The 16,009-nt window shown below is 30.0% G+C and overlaps 1 non-coding gene across 1 annotated transcript; it reads left to right on the top strand.

The window, feature by feature from the left end:
- Positions 1–9,853: 9,853 nt before the first annotated feature.
- On the top strand, positions 9,854–9,927 carry TRNAI-AAU (transfer RNA isoleucine (anticodon AAU)). The gene has a single exon. It is a non-coding gene; the product is annotated as a tRNA-Ile (tRNA).
- The last annotated feature ends 6,082 nt before the right edge of the window (positions 9,928–16,009 follow it).

Raw genomic sequence — 16,009 nt, 5'->3', positions numbered from 1 at the left:
CTCCCCAACACTGTGCGAAAAAGACAACTGCATGTCTGGCATTTTATGCCTAACTAAAATAGATAAATACTACTAGGTTAAAGTGTACAATCTGCTTCCATTTTCCATAAGGACAATTAGTAAGTACTCAAAATAGAAAGTTGCTATTAAGAAATGGATAGTGGAGGTGGGTTGCGTACGGATCGATGAGTGGATCAAGCTTAATATGTGAAAAATTGTTTCCTAATTATGAAACTTTGTCTACAGTTCTATATGAATTTATTATGTTTTTTGTGATTATATTAGTTTATTTTGCTTATTGTGTTTACGATGATAATTAGGTTAATTAGATTAGTAACGTTTTTATTTTCTAATTATGTTAACTGTGTTAAATAACTCATTTAAGGCATGTTTCATTAAACTTATTGTAAAATGTTTCCCTCGGCACAAAACACCAGTGAGGGAACATTATTCTGTATAAAAAAAAATACAAAATTGTAAAAGTATAATAAAATAAATCAATATTACGGTGCTGAACTATATGACACTACCGGCTGTAACGGGATATTTTCTTTGTGCACTTTCCGTAATCCATATTTATATTTTATTTTATTTATTTTACGTTAGAATTAGAAAAATAAGGCAGTGAAGGGTTAAGTTAGTAACAGTGATACTCTCAACAAAATATGTGTTGAAGAAACTAAAACCAAACTTTGTCCAAAATATTATTTTTGGTGTTGCAGCGTGTGAAATGGATTTTTTATGTCATTTATCTAACCTGAAATTCTTGACATAAACTTTTACAATTTGCACTTTCCAACATTTATAAAACACGTTTTTCTCAGTTCAGACGACAACACAAAATGAATATTTCCACGGAAAATGCGATGGAAAATATACGAGCAATAAAAGCACATGGAAGCGTGAAAAAGTTTCTCGAATGGTGGCCATAACAATATAATAGCGTTAGGAGTACCGCAAGGTTTCTATTTCGGACCCTCATTATATTTTTTATTATAAGTTGCCACCCGTTACGTTTGTAACCATATTTTTGTACAAATGTTATTTAATTATGGAAGCAGTTGTTTTATTATTTATTAAATTTTTTGTGCAAAATCTTAATTGTACATTGGGGGGCTTATTACCAAATAACACTTTTTTCCAACCATCCAATAAAATAAAAGTTTCATTTTTCATAATTCAAGTTACAAACGTATTCAATAGAAAATGAAAAAAAAAAGCTAAAGATATATAAAAATAGAAATAAATGTATTTGTGTATAAATGATCTTAAATCAATACCATAATTCAATGGAAAAAAGGAAAAATGAGTGAACAGGAAAGAAGGAGAGATTAAAGAAGAGAATGGAGATGTTTCTTCAGACGTGATTTAAACAGTGAGACACTGTAGTAACATCTTTGATGGTGGATGGGAGATGATTCCACCGTCGAGCCGCATGGACACTTTATGAGTAAGAGAAGAAAAGGAAATTGTAGATGGGTACTAAGAGAGTGCTTTGAGAATTAGAATAAAGAGGTTGAACCATGAACTGATAAGCGTTGACATTTTTCACGGAGAATATATATTATTTTATATTAAACAGAAGTGAGAAGGAGTGATAGTCTCTCCGCTGTCTAATTTTGAGCCATTTTAGTTGCCAACGAAAGTCAGAAAGGTGGTCATATGTAAAATATTGTTATGAAAGAACGATTTTTACATTACTTTATTAGTTAAGTTTTTTTTTCAGTATTAGGTATTATAAAAATTCTGCTGTGAAAGCTTATGGTGTCTTTTAGCTTACTTATTTGCGGTTTGATTTTTTAAAAATTTTAGCGATGTCTTCCTTAATTATATTATTTTTATAAATTTAAAAACTATCCAAATGTTGGCAGACTGGCTGGATTTCCTCCCTAGGGATTAAATTATTTAGATCAAAATTTGTTGCAACAGAGAGGGAAAACATTTTGAAGACGGGAACTGAAATTGGGAAAAGAAGGGAACTGTAAATGCTTAAACTTTCATATTCTCTTCTCAAAACTGTTTTCCCTCTCTGTTGCAACAAATTTAGAAAAAAAATCTTTTTATAATTTTCTATATTTAAATTGTGTTAACTGCCAATAAACAATGAATTCAAATGATTAATTTTTTGAAGTTCAGTTAAAAACAAACAATCAATTAATATTAATTATTGTGATACAAATGAATAAATAAAAAAATAATAATAAAGACTTAAATTAAAAAGTAAACGGTTCAAAAAATGTCAAAAAATTAAATTTTGTGATTTTCTATCAAATCATGCTTTTTGAACCGCTATTTTTACAAATTTGATAAGAAAATTTTATTTGACGGTAACTTTATTATTTTTAAAGTTACGTTCTCTCTGTGTCCAGGCGGTCGACGAATACAGTTATGTGTGTGAATCAGAACCAGAATCTTGGACGAGTGCTTTTACTCGATGGTCACTCTCGGGTAAAATCCGGAAAATGGAAATCGAGTAAAAATAAATCCTCATCGTAGTGTAGTGACTAGCATCGTTGCTACCAGAGGACCGAAGTTTGATTTCTGGCTAGGTGGACGTGAACTATTGATATTAATGGTTGTTTTAAATGCAATTTAATTTAATTTAATTTAATTTAATTTAATTTAATTTCTAAAATGTTGTTTTATTTTAATTTTAAATTTTATTTAATTATTTTTAAAAAGCACCTCTGGGTAGGGATGGCGATATTGATGGCGTACTGATTGCATTTAATCATACTCAGTGGTTGTTAATGGAGCAGTATAAATTAGAAGAGAACCCTCTCTTCTAATTTATTTTTAGTTTGGAAAACTGAACAGAAACTTATTGGTTACTTTCAATACTAATGATTCAACTGTATATACATTCGCTTTTGAGTTATATTATAAAATATTTTCGTGGATACTTCATATCTAGATGCATAATTTATTTACTTATTTTAGTCATTTTTTTGTACATACTCATATATATATATATATAATTATTAATAATTAATTATATATAATTTGTCATGTGTCATGTGTCATGTGTCATGTGTCATGTGTCATGTGTCATGTGTCATGTGTCATGTGAAAAGTCGGAATAATCGACGTGCGTGCATGAGAAGATGTATGAATGTGAAGGAAGCAAAGGAAGTGTGCCAGGACAGAGTGGTGTGGCGTTCTATCCTCTCTGCCTACCCCTCTTGAGAAATGGCGTGATGGTTAGTTAGTTAGTTAGTTAGTTATAATTTGAACTTAATTACAAATACATATATATTGGATATATTTCATAATCATTCCATCTCTGATGGTTTATTTGAATATTTACATGATATTGTAGGAGTTCTAACGGAAGAGCGGGTTTGTCTCAAAACCGGTAGTCATTAAAACTTTTTTTCTACATCAATAACATTTTTAATTTTGTAAGCACTTTCGCTTTTCATTAAAACATAGTTCAAAACATTTGACCCTAAAGTCAATGCTTTCGATACAATAAAATAATCCAACGTGGATTCAGAATACTTTGTCAATTTCATAATGCCCGGAAGTTCCTTATTAAACTTCAATGGATTGTTACTTTGTTTTGCTGAAACTAAGTTCAGCAGATTTCAGGTAGGCACAAGTTGTATTTCAGCAGAGAGTAATACATTTCTTTCCACAAGACTGGTTACAATGAATATGTGGTATAAACTAGTGACTGTCTGGACGTTTAGTTTTGGATTTAGTTTCGGTTGATAAACGAGTTTGATTGCCGTTTCAGTTTTGGCTAAGTTTTGGCCACATTTTTATCTGAAGTCTTTATTCAAGAAAATATATTATTTTACATTAATAAAAATATACAGGAGTATTTTTGATACTCCCGGCGGACCTTTATTTCGTGAATCGGAATTTCGGACCTTTATACAAACAATGTAATGTTTTTTTTTAAATACAAAAATTGAGTACTCTTACTTTCTGTATATACCTCGTATATAGTTTTACCCTCAGAAATTAGACATTCTCCGACCACCATTGATTACGATTGCGTTCAAAACAAAGAAAATATATTATTTTACATTCATAAAAATATACAGGAGTATTTTTGATACTCCCGGCGGACCTTCATTTCGTGAATCGGAATTTCGGACCTTTATACAAACAATGTATTTTTTTTTTATAATGTTTTTTTTTCAAATACAAAAATTGAGTACTCTTACTTTCTGTATATACCTCGTATATAGTTTTACCTTCAGAAATTAGACATTCTCCGACCACCATTGATTACGATTGCGTTCAAAACGACATTTCTACTCACTTTAATATTTAACGTCAAATTGTTCCAATTGCCGTGGCTAGGTTCAAACGATATTGTTCGGTTTGTTGTATTTTTATTTAATTATAGACAATTAAGTTGTAAATAAAACTCCTAATAAAACATGTGAGTGGAAAGCTTTCATTTTATACGCACCTGGCAACATCGGTAAAATAAAATTTCTATACAATTATATAACCACACGAAACATATTCCACTACAACAGCAATACAACGGGCTGTAGGTACTCAGATCGAGAATTGCAAGCGCAAACCGAAACTGTTCGTTACAAGTTTGTTGTTAACTCTCAATACTGTGACGAATAATTCCTTAGGGCGCGGTGATGTAACGTCGTGTTACCGCAAGCAGAAGACAGGTGTCGTGGCGCAGTTGGTTAGACGGCCGACTGTGAAACTGGCGTCACGGGTTCGATTCCCGCCAGTTGCATGAAAAAAATCCATTAAAGATTTTCTTCTCAATTGGTCTGGGTGTTGTGGTGAATTTTTCACTACCTCCTTCCATATCCCCTCTTTCCCTCCTGCTGACAAGCCTCTAAAATAGAGGCTTAGCGGGTTATTCCCTTAAAAAAAAAACAAAAAAGACGGAATATTCTAAAGTTCAGAGAAGACAAAAAACATGGAGGTATACTTTCAAATAATTTATTTTCCATAATTAATAAAAATAACCATATAGTTAAACCCTGATACAGCAAAATAAATTATAAATACGCCGGTCATTTTATGTGCATGCGTGCATCCCCCATCACTGTCAAAAACCTACTGAATCTTTTTTCTCAAATTAATTGATAAATATTTTTTGTTTGAAAATCCAGCATAGTTGCACAAATTTTACTTTCCAAATCCGGTGTGAAAATGTCCCTTTAAAAAATACAACTACATCATTAAAGAAAATAAGATAGATATATCTAGTCTTGTATCGTATGAAGACTAGTGTGACATCATAGCCACACGAGAGTTAAACTAAACCAAACCAGAATTTTGGAACGCTATTGTTTTTTATTTTATTTTATTTTTATTTGTTAAGGAAAAACAACAGTTGTTGTTTAAGAATACAAACTATAAAAAATAGTACAAATATCCAGTTAAAGTTTTTCACAAATGAAATGAGAGAACATGTTACACAGTAAAGAGAAAAATAATATATTATATAAGACATGAGAAAAAAAGAGCTCGTAAGAGGGTTAAGGGATGAGAAAATAGAGTGGAGAAGTGGAGGAGAAGGATTTTCATAATATAGTTGACCAATTCAACATTTTGGTATTATAATAAAATAAACATAATTAAAGGAACATTAACTTATTACACGCTGACAAATGTTTCATTTTACAGTGTTTCAAAAAGTTTTTTTGAAGTCACAAAATTTGGTATTAAAAATATCTAAATGGGGACAAAGTAAATACAATTTGAGGCAGCTACGATAAATAAAAGAGTTTTGAACATAATTTTTTTTGGGCAATGAATTATAAAAAAAATGAACGTATCGTTTTGACTTTACGGGATAATTGATTGAAATACGCTTCAAGAGATATGGACTATCGATAAAATTGTTTAAAAAATTGAAGAGGAAAGACGGGTCAGAAATGCTTCTAAGTTTAGTAAGGGAAGTTAAACTATGAAAGGAAGAAGAGTCTTCATACGAGTCAAAATATGTAAGAGATTTACGATCCAGAAGTTTAAGGAATCTATTCTGTATTTTATCTAGTTGTGATATATTAGTTATATATCAAGAATTCCAAACAACAGATGCAAACTCAAGATGGCTGCGAACGTATGCATTATATAAGATTTTGAGGGATGCGGTTGTTTTGAATGGTTGAGTGGTGCGTATAATAAAGCCCAGATTTCTGTAAGCCTTATTTATAGACGCCTGATTGTTCTATGCAATAGATCTAAAAGGCATCTCTATAAGTTCTTATCTCCATGAGTTTTTAACACTTACATCTTTTTCTTCCTCGTTTTTACAATACCATACTTCGCTTCTGTATATAAGAGTCGGTAGCAGGACTCAAAATTCACAAAGAAAATCTTGACCTAAATCCGCTTTCGGTTTTTGTTTCGACTGAACATATATTTTCGGTCAGTAACTAGTATCAACCCTATTATTAAAATGGATGTTTCGTGAATGGACCTGACATGTGGGAAAATGTAAACTCCATATTTCATATATAATGTAGTATGTGTACACAGCTACAGACGTGTTTTTGTAGGGAGGTTCATTTCGTTCCAGAAATTTTCATAAAATTTTATTAAAATCCCTGACAAATTAATTTAGGGATCCCGCCTAACATTATTTACACTAAGCAAAAGAGGGTTCACCTAATCACAATATGGTTCGAATGTTGTGTTAATGAAAGTAATATTTTGTTTCGTGAAATTGGATACTAATCGTTGTAGTTTATAAACAATAAAATAGTGGATTTCAAAAAATAAATATTTTAATGCTCCAGTTAAATTATTCATAAGAAACTATTTGGTTTACTTTCCAATAATTATGCTTGAACATGCCTTCCTCAAACCCGAGACAGAATCAGATTAAATTTGGTAATGTATCCAAAATAAATTACGTTTATTGGATTTTAATTCTACTTCATTTTTTTAAATAAACAAGAGAGTATATTGTCTAATAAAGTATAATTAAAATCCAATAAACGTGTTTTATTTTGGATACATTAGCATATTTAATATGGAATTTTTATTTTTTTTATTTTATTTTATTTTGGAAAGCCAACAGATTACAATATTTATTAATTACAGTGTAGGTTAAATTATATATTAAGATCCAATTACAGGCCTTCTCGTAAGCTAAAAGATAAATATTACTAATAAGAAGTTAAGAATAGATATTAAAATTAGATATGTATGTACATTTTACAGTGCGGATAACATAATAATAAGTATACATACATATGCAGCGAGTATAACATTTGCGATAATTATTAAGCCTTATAAGAAGAACAACTTAATTGAAGAAAATAATAATTATAAAAAATGAAATAAAAAACTCAAAAACTAAAATAAAATAAAGTTTTTATAATAATTAACCAAATATCAAACTCACATACACATGCACACGTACATATCCATACACAATGTAACTGCACAGGTAGGTATTTCGGTTAAATAAGATATTATATAAGAGAATATTAAAAAACATATTTTTAAAAAAATAAAAAATAAAAAAAATTAGTGAAACATAAATTGATTTTCAATTACTTTTCTAAAATTGTTGCATGTTATATTATTAATATCAATATGGTTAAATTTATTGTTATACAGATTGCAAGTTCTACATATATAATTCTTTCAACTGTCTGCATACACAATAAATAAGAATCAGATTATTCTAACAGAACACAAAATAATGGTTTTCACTCTTCTTCACTTCAGTTAATTTATTTATAACACTGTTTTGCAATGTTCCAAGGTTCCTTGTGTTAGGTCTAGTTTTTTTTTGTGTTAAGGCAGGCCATTTTTTATTACATGTGCTTTTTCATTGGTGATATTTAATAAATTATTAAATTTAAATAAATTTTAATGAATTACAATTCAAAATCAGTACTAATAAAAAAAAATAACAAAAATATAAATTAATACATGTCTTCAGAGAGGAAAAACACTTTTGAGAAGGAAATGTGGAAGTCTAAGCATTAACAGGGATTATGACCTGTCATTGGCTGGTTTGATTGGCCACTTTACGCACTGCATAACGTTCCTTTTTATTTGAGTTACTTTTTAATAAATAAATACAGTAGAATATTCTATTTGAATAAAAACATCAGATGTTTGTCACAATTAAGATTTAAAAAATATGTATTCGACATTTGTTTAAATAACTTTAATGTACAAACGACTTCTTGAATCTCTAAATCTAAGCATCCTTTAAAGTAATGAGTATATAAAATAGAGTTAGAGAAAAAATGGACTATTCAGCTAAATCCACATACTCTGTATTTAAACATACAGCAAAAAGTTGTTCAATCATTAGAAGTTAAAATAATATTTGATAAGTAAATAATATTATTATAAAACAACAGATATTTAACCCAACACTGCGCGAATGCTTTTTTATTCTAAAAGTGAAAGAAAATATTTTCTTTATTGTAAAAGAGAAAGAAAATATTTTTTTTATTAAATAACAAGCATTTTAATTAAAAAGAACAACTCTTATAGCATCATATTTGTTACAAAGCGCAGTATGATTGGAAATGACATGAGTATTATTTGAAAATCAATTTAATTTTGGAGATTGCCAACTTTGCACGTTTGCATCAAACCAAATAATTTGAAAGTCAGATTCTCATGAATAAAGCCGTATTCTTCAACTAACAATTTAACAATATGGAAATATCACATACTACAAATATCGATTAAAATACGTTTAGAATAATAAAATGATTTTTTTAAAACCAACATGAATATTGTGATAATGTTCTGAACAAAATTCTATGGCTAGGAACAAATAAAAACAAATCGTTACGTATTAGGGGCGTGCCAGAAGGAATGACCGTTTTCGCGTGAATTCAAAAATACAAAAAGATAAAATAATTATTTAATCTACTAATAAATAGCAAAATTACTGATCAGTATTTTATAGACCTCCATTACTTTTTAAATGTAAAAAAAATCGTGATGTTTCTCGGTTATTGTAAATAATTGTATTCTAAATAAGTTTGAATTCATATCTCACTTTTTAAGATTTGGATTTAGCCGGGTTGGCAAGTTATACCCTCATATAAAACATTACGAAGTTTAGGGTTAAAATAAATGAGCATGTAAATGTGACATCAAAAGTCTGAAAAAACAAAATATTCACAGGAAAATCCACATTCACTTAGTCAAATAATCTTAAAATAACAGTAGATATTATTACGTTCAATTGGTTCTGAAAAAACTCGATAAATTAAGGAACTTATCTAAGATAAGCGTACTTATAAAAAATATACACCTATAAATCGATATATTAAGTATTTGGATACATGTATAGAAATAAAGATTACGTCCATATTCGGAATAAATATTATCAAATGATTGAGTATTAATATAATCAAGAATGTTTTGAGTATGTCCAAACGCTTGTAGACAGGCTGGATTTCCTCCCTAAGGAGTTATTTAGGTGTAAATTTGTTGCAACAGAGAGGAAAAAAAAAACATTTTGGAAAAGGTAACATGGAAGTCTATGCATTTACGGGACTTTTGACCTAAGGCTTCAAGCGGTCAATAATAGGTCATAAGCCCTGTTAATGCCTAGACATTCATATTCTCTTCTCAAACATGTTTTTCCTATCTATTTCAACAAATTTAGAGTATTCATTTGTTTAAATAAATAATTTTTTCAACAGTATTTTGAGTTCGTTCAATTTTTTCAATCGGAGCCCAGATTACAGAGAGCTAATTTGGTCGTTTTTTTTCGTTTGGCAGCGAACGTATTATTTTTCTTGTATGTATCTATTCACGTTACAATTTACCTTTCTATTTCAATAATCTACGTTTATTTTTGGACTCTAAATACACCTGTTTGGCAGCTTTATGTATCAATACTGTTTTTATCTCGAGGCGCGCATGCGGCCCATTAGCTCAGTTGGTTAGAGCGTCGTGCTAATAACGCGAAGGTCGCGGGTTCGATCCCCTCATGGGCCACATTTATTTTTGCACCAATAAGGAAGTTCAGACATTTCTAAAGTTTTTTTTTTATTTGTTAATAGACTATCAAACTGAGCTGAAGAAAATTTATTTTTTTGTGTATCGTATTATCAGCGCTATGATTTTTCAAGTTTATTGATTTTGAAATTACTCCGCCTGTGACGTCATAAGTTCTCTACGGTGAGTTGCCTTAATTGATGGGTTGGCTTCCGGTAACCAGAAATATATCACAACTCGGTGTCATTGGTTGATTTCGGAGAACTAGGGACGTCGTTCAAAGTGGTTCATTTTTATCATAATTATTTTTTTCGTAGATTTTAAAGAAATTTTGTGAATTTCGACAAACACAATTAAAATCTCTAATTTTTACAACGCGTAAGAAAACATATTTTTATATCCAATTTGCCGTTGTACTGAACTTCATCATTTTTGGTTATAAATATTCCATTAGTAAAAATATCTCTCATTCTTGACTAGGAAAAATGATTAAATTATTTTTCGTGCCTAAATATTATGAAATTCAGCAATAAAATTATATCCTCGTATACTTGAACCGGGTTGTGGTTCCGTGGTAGTATTCTATAATAATTCATTGACACTGTGCCCAAGATAAAAAATCCAGAATATTGTGCTTAAATATAAAATTTTATGACTACCTCATCATCATCATTATCAATCGTCTTTTGTCCAATGGTGAACAAAGGCCTCCCCTTTGAGTTTCCACGTCTCCTTATCCTGAGCCAACCGCATCCAACCACTTTCTGCAATCCATCTTATGCCATCAGATCACCTTGCCTGAGGCCTACCGACACTTCTTTTGGCTGTTCTGGGTCGCCATTCCAACATTTTTTAGTCAATATAGAGTCTGTGGTTCTAACTATTTTATTTATTTATGTATTTCACAGTTTTGAAATGTACAGAGTTTCTTTGTTTCAGGTCCCGACTAGCTAGGAAATTCCTGTGTTTAGGAAGGACCTTATTTTTTAAATGTGTTTTTTTTATTTCAATAAATGATGCTTAATAATTCAAGAACAAAAATAAATTACAGAATATACCATTTATAATAAGAAAATTAAAGATACGTGTAAATACTAGTATTAATAAGAAAAATGAAACATATGTAAATGAATAAACATAAAAAGTAAAAATAAAATATACATAAAAACAATAAGGAGATATTTGTCAATTAAAAGCAACACAATTTTAATCATGAAAATAATTACAGGATATAAAAAATATATTACTATATTACCAGTCCAACTTTTTTTCTGGTTGCAACCCTGTGGATGACATCGATGACCTGCTCTTATCCATGTGTTGGTTCTTCTGTCTCTCAACGAAATACCCAGCATTCTCTTTTCCATAGCTCTTTTTGTCACTGATAAATTGTGTAAAAAAATCCTGAACTCAAAAGTTTCAAGAAATATGTCAGTATAGGGTGAACAAGCATCAAAAACTTCTTTGAGAAATGTTGGTACTTCGAAAACTTCAGGTCATACGAGAGCTTACCAAAGGCAGCCTATGCTAGACCTCGCTTTTTGTGTATTTCCACACGTTGATTATCTTTGCTGAGCTTTATTTCGCGATCTAGGTATACACAACTTTAAAAAATTTCTATGATTTGTCCATTAACCAAGATATTACATGATGAGTACCTACAAACTTTAAATTAAATCAATTTAAAAAATGGTGGGGTGTTTTGAATAATTTATATTTTCACTCTCTGAAATGCGCTGTGAGCTGTGAATATCAGTTTTCCGGATATATTTACGGGAATATGATCTCTGTTTATTAAACAAAATGCTTACGGCTCATTTTATAATTTGATTAAAAACGAGATGAAGCGAACACAGACATTCTGAAAATCTCACGAAACCGCCCCCAGGTAAAATGAAGGCTTTATAAAAAACCCGCGGATTGTTATTTTGCGTCAAAAGTTAATTAATAAGATAAGCGTAATAATGCGATATTTATTTTTATTAATCAATTGTTAATTTGCCACTGGCGGCCGCTTATAATGTTAGAATTGTTATCCGTTTCCATTTTATTTCGGATCTAAGCGCCGCTGGTCGAAGGAATATAAAACATAAAAAATCATACGACTTTGTCGTTTTAAAACGCCGTCATTTCGAAATCGCTCCATTGAAAAAATAAATTTAATTAACTTCATGTAAAAACATTCGTTCATAATTTTTTAAGGTATTTCTGCTATAAACTAAAATGTAATTACTTTTCAACAAGGAGATAACGTCTCTTGAAATTGAGACGAACCTTAGGTAAATTTAATTGGTATTGGTAAAAAAAAAAATCTTCAAAAGTCATTTCGACAGTTTTATTTTTTTAAATGATTATTGAAAGCATAATTTAATCTATTAAAAAAAATATGAGTAAATTTGTATGATTTAAAATGCTTGTATTTCTTTTTAAAGAAATCTTTTTTTCCTTTGATGACCTTTGTATATAATTTATTGGACGTTCCTAATAAGCTAAGAATAAAGTTACGCCGAGGCATAGTGGTAGAATACGGATGAATATACCATCCTTATTATAGTAGTAGAATAACGATGGTATTTCCATTATTATTCTACCAATATGCCTAGGCGTAACTTTATGCTAGATTAATAAGTAAGACCTATTATCTTTTAATCATGGGAACGAAAAATATAATATATAATTTGTTTAAATTTAGTCTCAATTTTAGGAGGTGTAATCTGGCTAATAATTTCAGTGTATTTTTCATCACCTTAGAAAATGTGTATTTTTGCATAACGTTTATAATAATTCAAAGCATTAACTTTGTGGTCAAACGTTTGACTAAATGTTATTAAATATTTGTACATAACCACTTACCGAATTGTCTATGTCTACCGGTTTCGAGACGTACCATTAACTTTGTCAGGAAACCAATTAAACCAATATACAAAACCTACTATACACCTTCACCATAGTTGTTGCGCAAAAATATAAAGAAAATTATATCAGAGAAGCTATAAAAAATAATGTCCCTTTGATCAATAATCAAACAATCTTTCAATATAGCCCATTATAAGATGTTCCATTGTAATGCTCACTGTATACCTGTTAAATGCACGCCTCTCCCTTTGTGCCTTCCCTCTATCTTCAACTATTTCTCCCACAACATAAAATATTTTCATTACTTTATCAGTGCATGTAAGGGTTGCCTATTAAAATGTGTAGCATGTTGGTTTTATATCTTTGTGCAACTAAAGTGAACATGTATTGTGGGTTCTGCATGTTGGTTTGATTGGTCTCCTGGCGAAGAAACAGGTACGTCGGGAAACCGGTAGACATAGGAAAGTGGTTTTTTTTAGTTGCGTTTATTTATTTAATATTTTATTTGGTCCTATTAAAAAAAAAACGGTGTTTCAAAATGACAAAATCGTAGGATTTCCGTACTTTTTATCAGACTACTGTAGAGTTGTGCCTATCTGTCGTTATTTAATTTTATTTATGAGAGTTATCAAATAATATGCCTGAAATAAATAAAAAAATAGATCTCAAAAATATTTTGAGTTTGTCCAAATTTTTGTGGAAAAGGACTGGATTCAACTCCCTGGGGAGCTGTTTATATTAACATAGAGATAAAAAACATTTAAGATAAGGTAATATGGAAGTGTAGGCATCTACAGAGCTTATGACCTGTCAATGGCTGATTTAAGTGGCCACTTTACACACTGTGTAACATTTACCATTTTGCCTATATTTGAACATCTATATTCCTTCAGTTCTTTCATCTGTTGATGTTTGTGAAGTTAAAGAGCTGAAACCTTTATTTATGTGGGTGAGATTCATTTAATTGAATTATTTAACCTACATACTTGGCCATTGCCCGCGCAACGATGAGTTTATGAATCCAATTGATCGACATAACAAATTGATCCAATTTTTTAATAATCGCAGTAAACGATATTTTCGTGTATCAACACGTAACTGGCAAATGAGGTGGTTTTTTTAAGGGTTCAAACAGCATATTACATGTCAGTCACCGACGTCTAATAAAAATATACGTTATTCCTTCAATAGACACATCTTAGATATTGCAAAAATTGTTGCTCTAAACAATTTAAATAAAAAATAGATAAAAACATAATAAACGTGAAAACATTCGTGTAAGAAAGTTATACAAAAAAAAACTGAGTGTTCTCTGTTTATTATAGTCTCCATCTAACATGGGACAGCCTGTTTTAAGATGGAATTTTTTTATCTTTAGAGCGTTAGTAGTCCTATACTAATAAAACAATAACATAAATATGAAAAACTAAAACTACTTAATTATAAATGCCTAGCTAATCAAATGTAAGAAATTAAAAATCATTATTCTACAAATATAAAGTATATTCATGTGCAAAGAATACATGTTACTTAAACATAAATAATAAAGTATAATAAAACAAATATAAAGCAATGAAATCCATAAAAATATAAATAATATGTGTTCCAATTACATAAAGTACTACGTTTATTGATTTACATATATTTTTCAAAAAAATCTCTCGCTACACCATTTATATGTGCAGTTATTTAAAAAAAAATTGTTTTACATTTTGAGTCTTTTATATTTGGCAATAAATCATTAAATATTTTTGGAGCAATTACTTGTATTGCTTTTTATGTCAATAGATATTCAATTATATTAATGAATAAAACTAAACACAATTTAGAACTGTTGATGGCAACGCAATCGTTGTTAGATTTAGGATGCGGTTGGCAAGGTAATAACATGTCTATTTGTAACACGTCAGAGCTACAAGCATAGTAAATTGAATAAGTTAGAAACTCTATTTTGGCAAAACTGTCACTTAGCGACATCTTGCAGTTGTCTGTTGATATGTGTAGGTATTCCCTAAAATACTTCCTGGAATCCTGTGACGGTTACAGGAAGTTAGTCTGTAGGGAATTTGGCTGTCGAGACTTCGATTGTCGGGGAGTTACGCTCTGAAACTTGTCAGGACCAGTACTGAGTTTACCATTTGTCCAACCAGATACTACCTTTTCCTGATCGGAAAACATGTCCCAGGAGTAGGACTGTCGAATTCCAGGCATTGTTCTAGGAAAAGTTTCGACAAAAATAACCAGAAACCCATTTATATTTTATCGTTCCTATTCGTTAGTTGATGATATTTTTTTTAATAGTAATTTTGTATCTACATTAAAACAACAACAAGAACAAACCATCACGCCCTTTCCCCGGAAGGGTAGGCAAAGAGGATAAACACCACATCACTCTATATTTGCATTCAGATCTCGCTTCCTCTACATTCGTAACACTTATGGAACGGCAGCAGACATTCTGTCCAATTCTTTACTATCTTATAAGTCCACAATATCAAGTTTATTTGTAGCTGCTCGTAAAACTATTATTGATAATTCAATTCCATAAATTAAAAAATATTTACTGTTTATTTTTATTACCTTATTCTTGTTTTTTATTTTTTACTATTATATCAAATTGCATTGTAGTATCGGCAAATACGCATTTCTTAGTTACATAATTTTATTTCTTATTTTTTCGTGATAATATATGCTTGCTTGTTTATTAATTTAACTTAAAAATGTCTTTCTTGCTTACCGTAACACTTTATTTATTATTTGCTTTACAGAATTTATTTCATAAGCTTATATCTTTGCATTTTTTGTTTATATGCTTTCTGTTTTTTCTTGCATACCTTTGTTATTATTGTTTTTTTTTTACTTTGTTAAACTTTTTATTATATCCTTTTTAACTAATTTCACATATTTTTTCTGTATATTCTGTGTTAATTATTTAGTATGTTAGCATGAATTTCATTTTTATTTTTTGTAAATGCCTTTTGGGCGTTAATGAACAAAATAAATAAATTCATACATCTTCTCATGCACGCGCGCCGATTATTCCGACTTTTGACATGTCCATCTTCAAGTATTTGTTGGATTTGGTCATGCCATGTCGTTCTCGGTCTTTCTCTATTTCTGGAACCATCAACATTCGCATTGTAAATATTCTTAGCCGTTCTTTCGCTGTCCATTCGTTTTACATGTCCAAATCAGCGCAGAGCTCCTTTCTTGATTTTGTCGATAA

This window comes from Micrasema longulum, unplaced genomic scaffold (assembly GCF_059751315.1).
Source record: "Micrasema longulum isolate JH-2025_06_02 unplaced genomic scaffold, ASM5975131v1 h1tg000486l, whole genome shotgun sequence".
Lineage (NCBI taxonomy): Eukaryota > Metazoa > Arthropoda > Insecta > Trichoptera > Brachycentridae > Micrasema > Micrasema longulum.
Note: the sequence above shows the minus strand (reverse complement) of the source record. Positions and strands in the feature narration are given on the sequence as shown.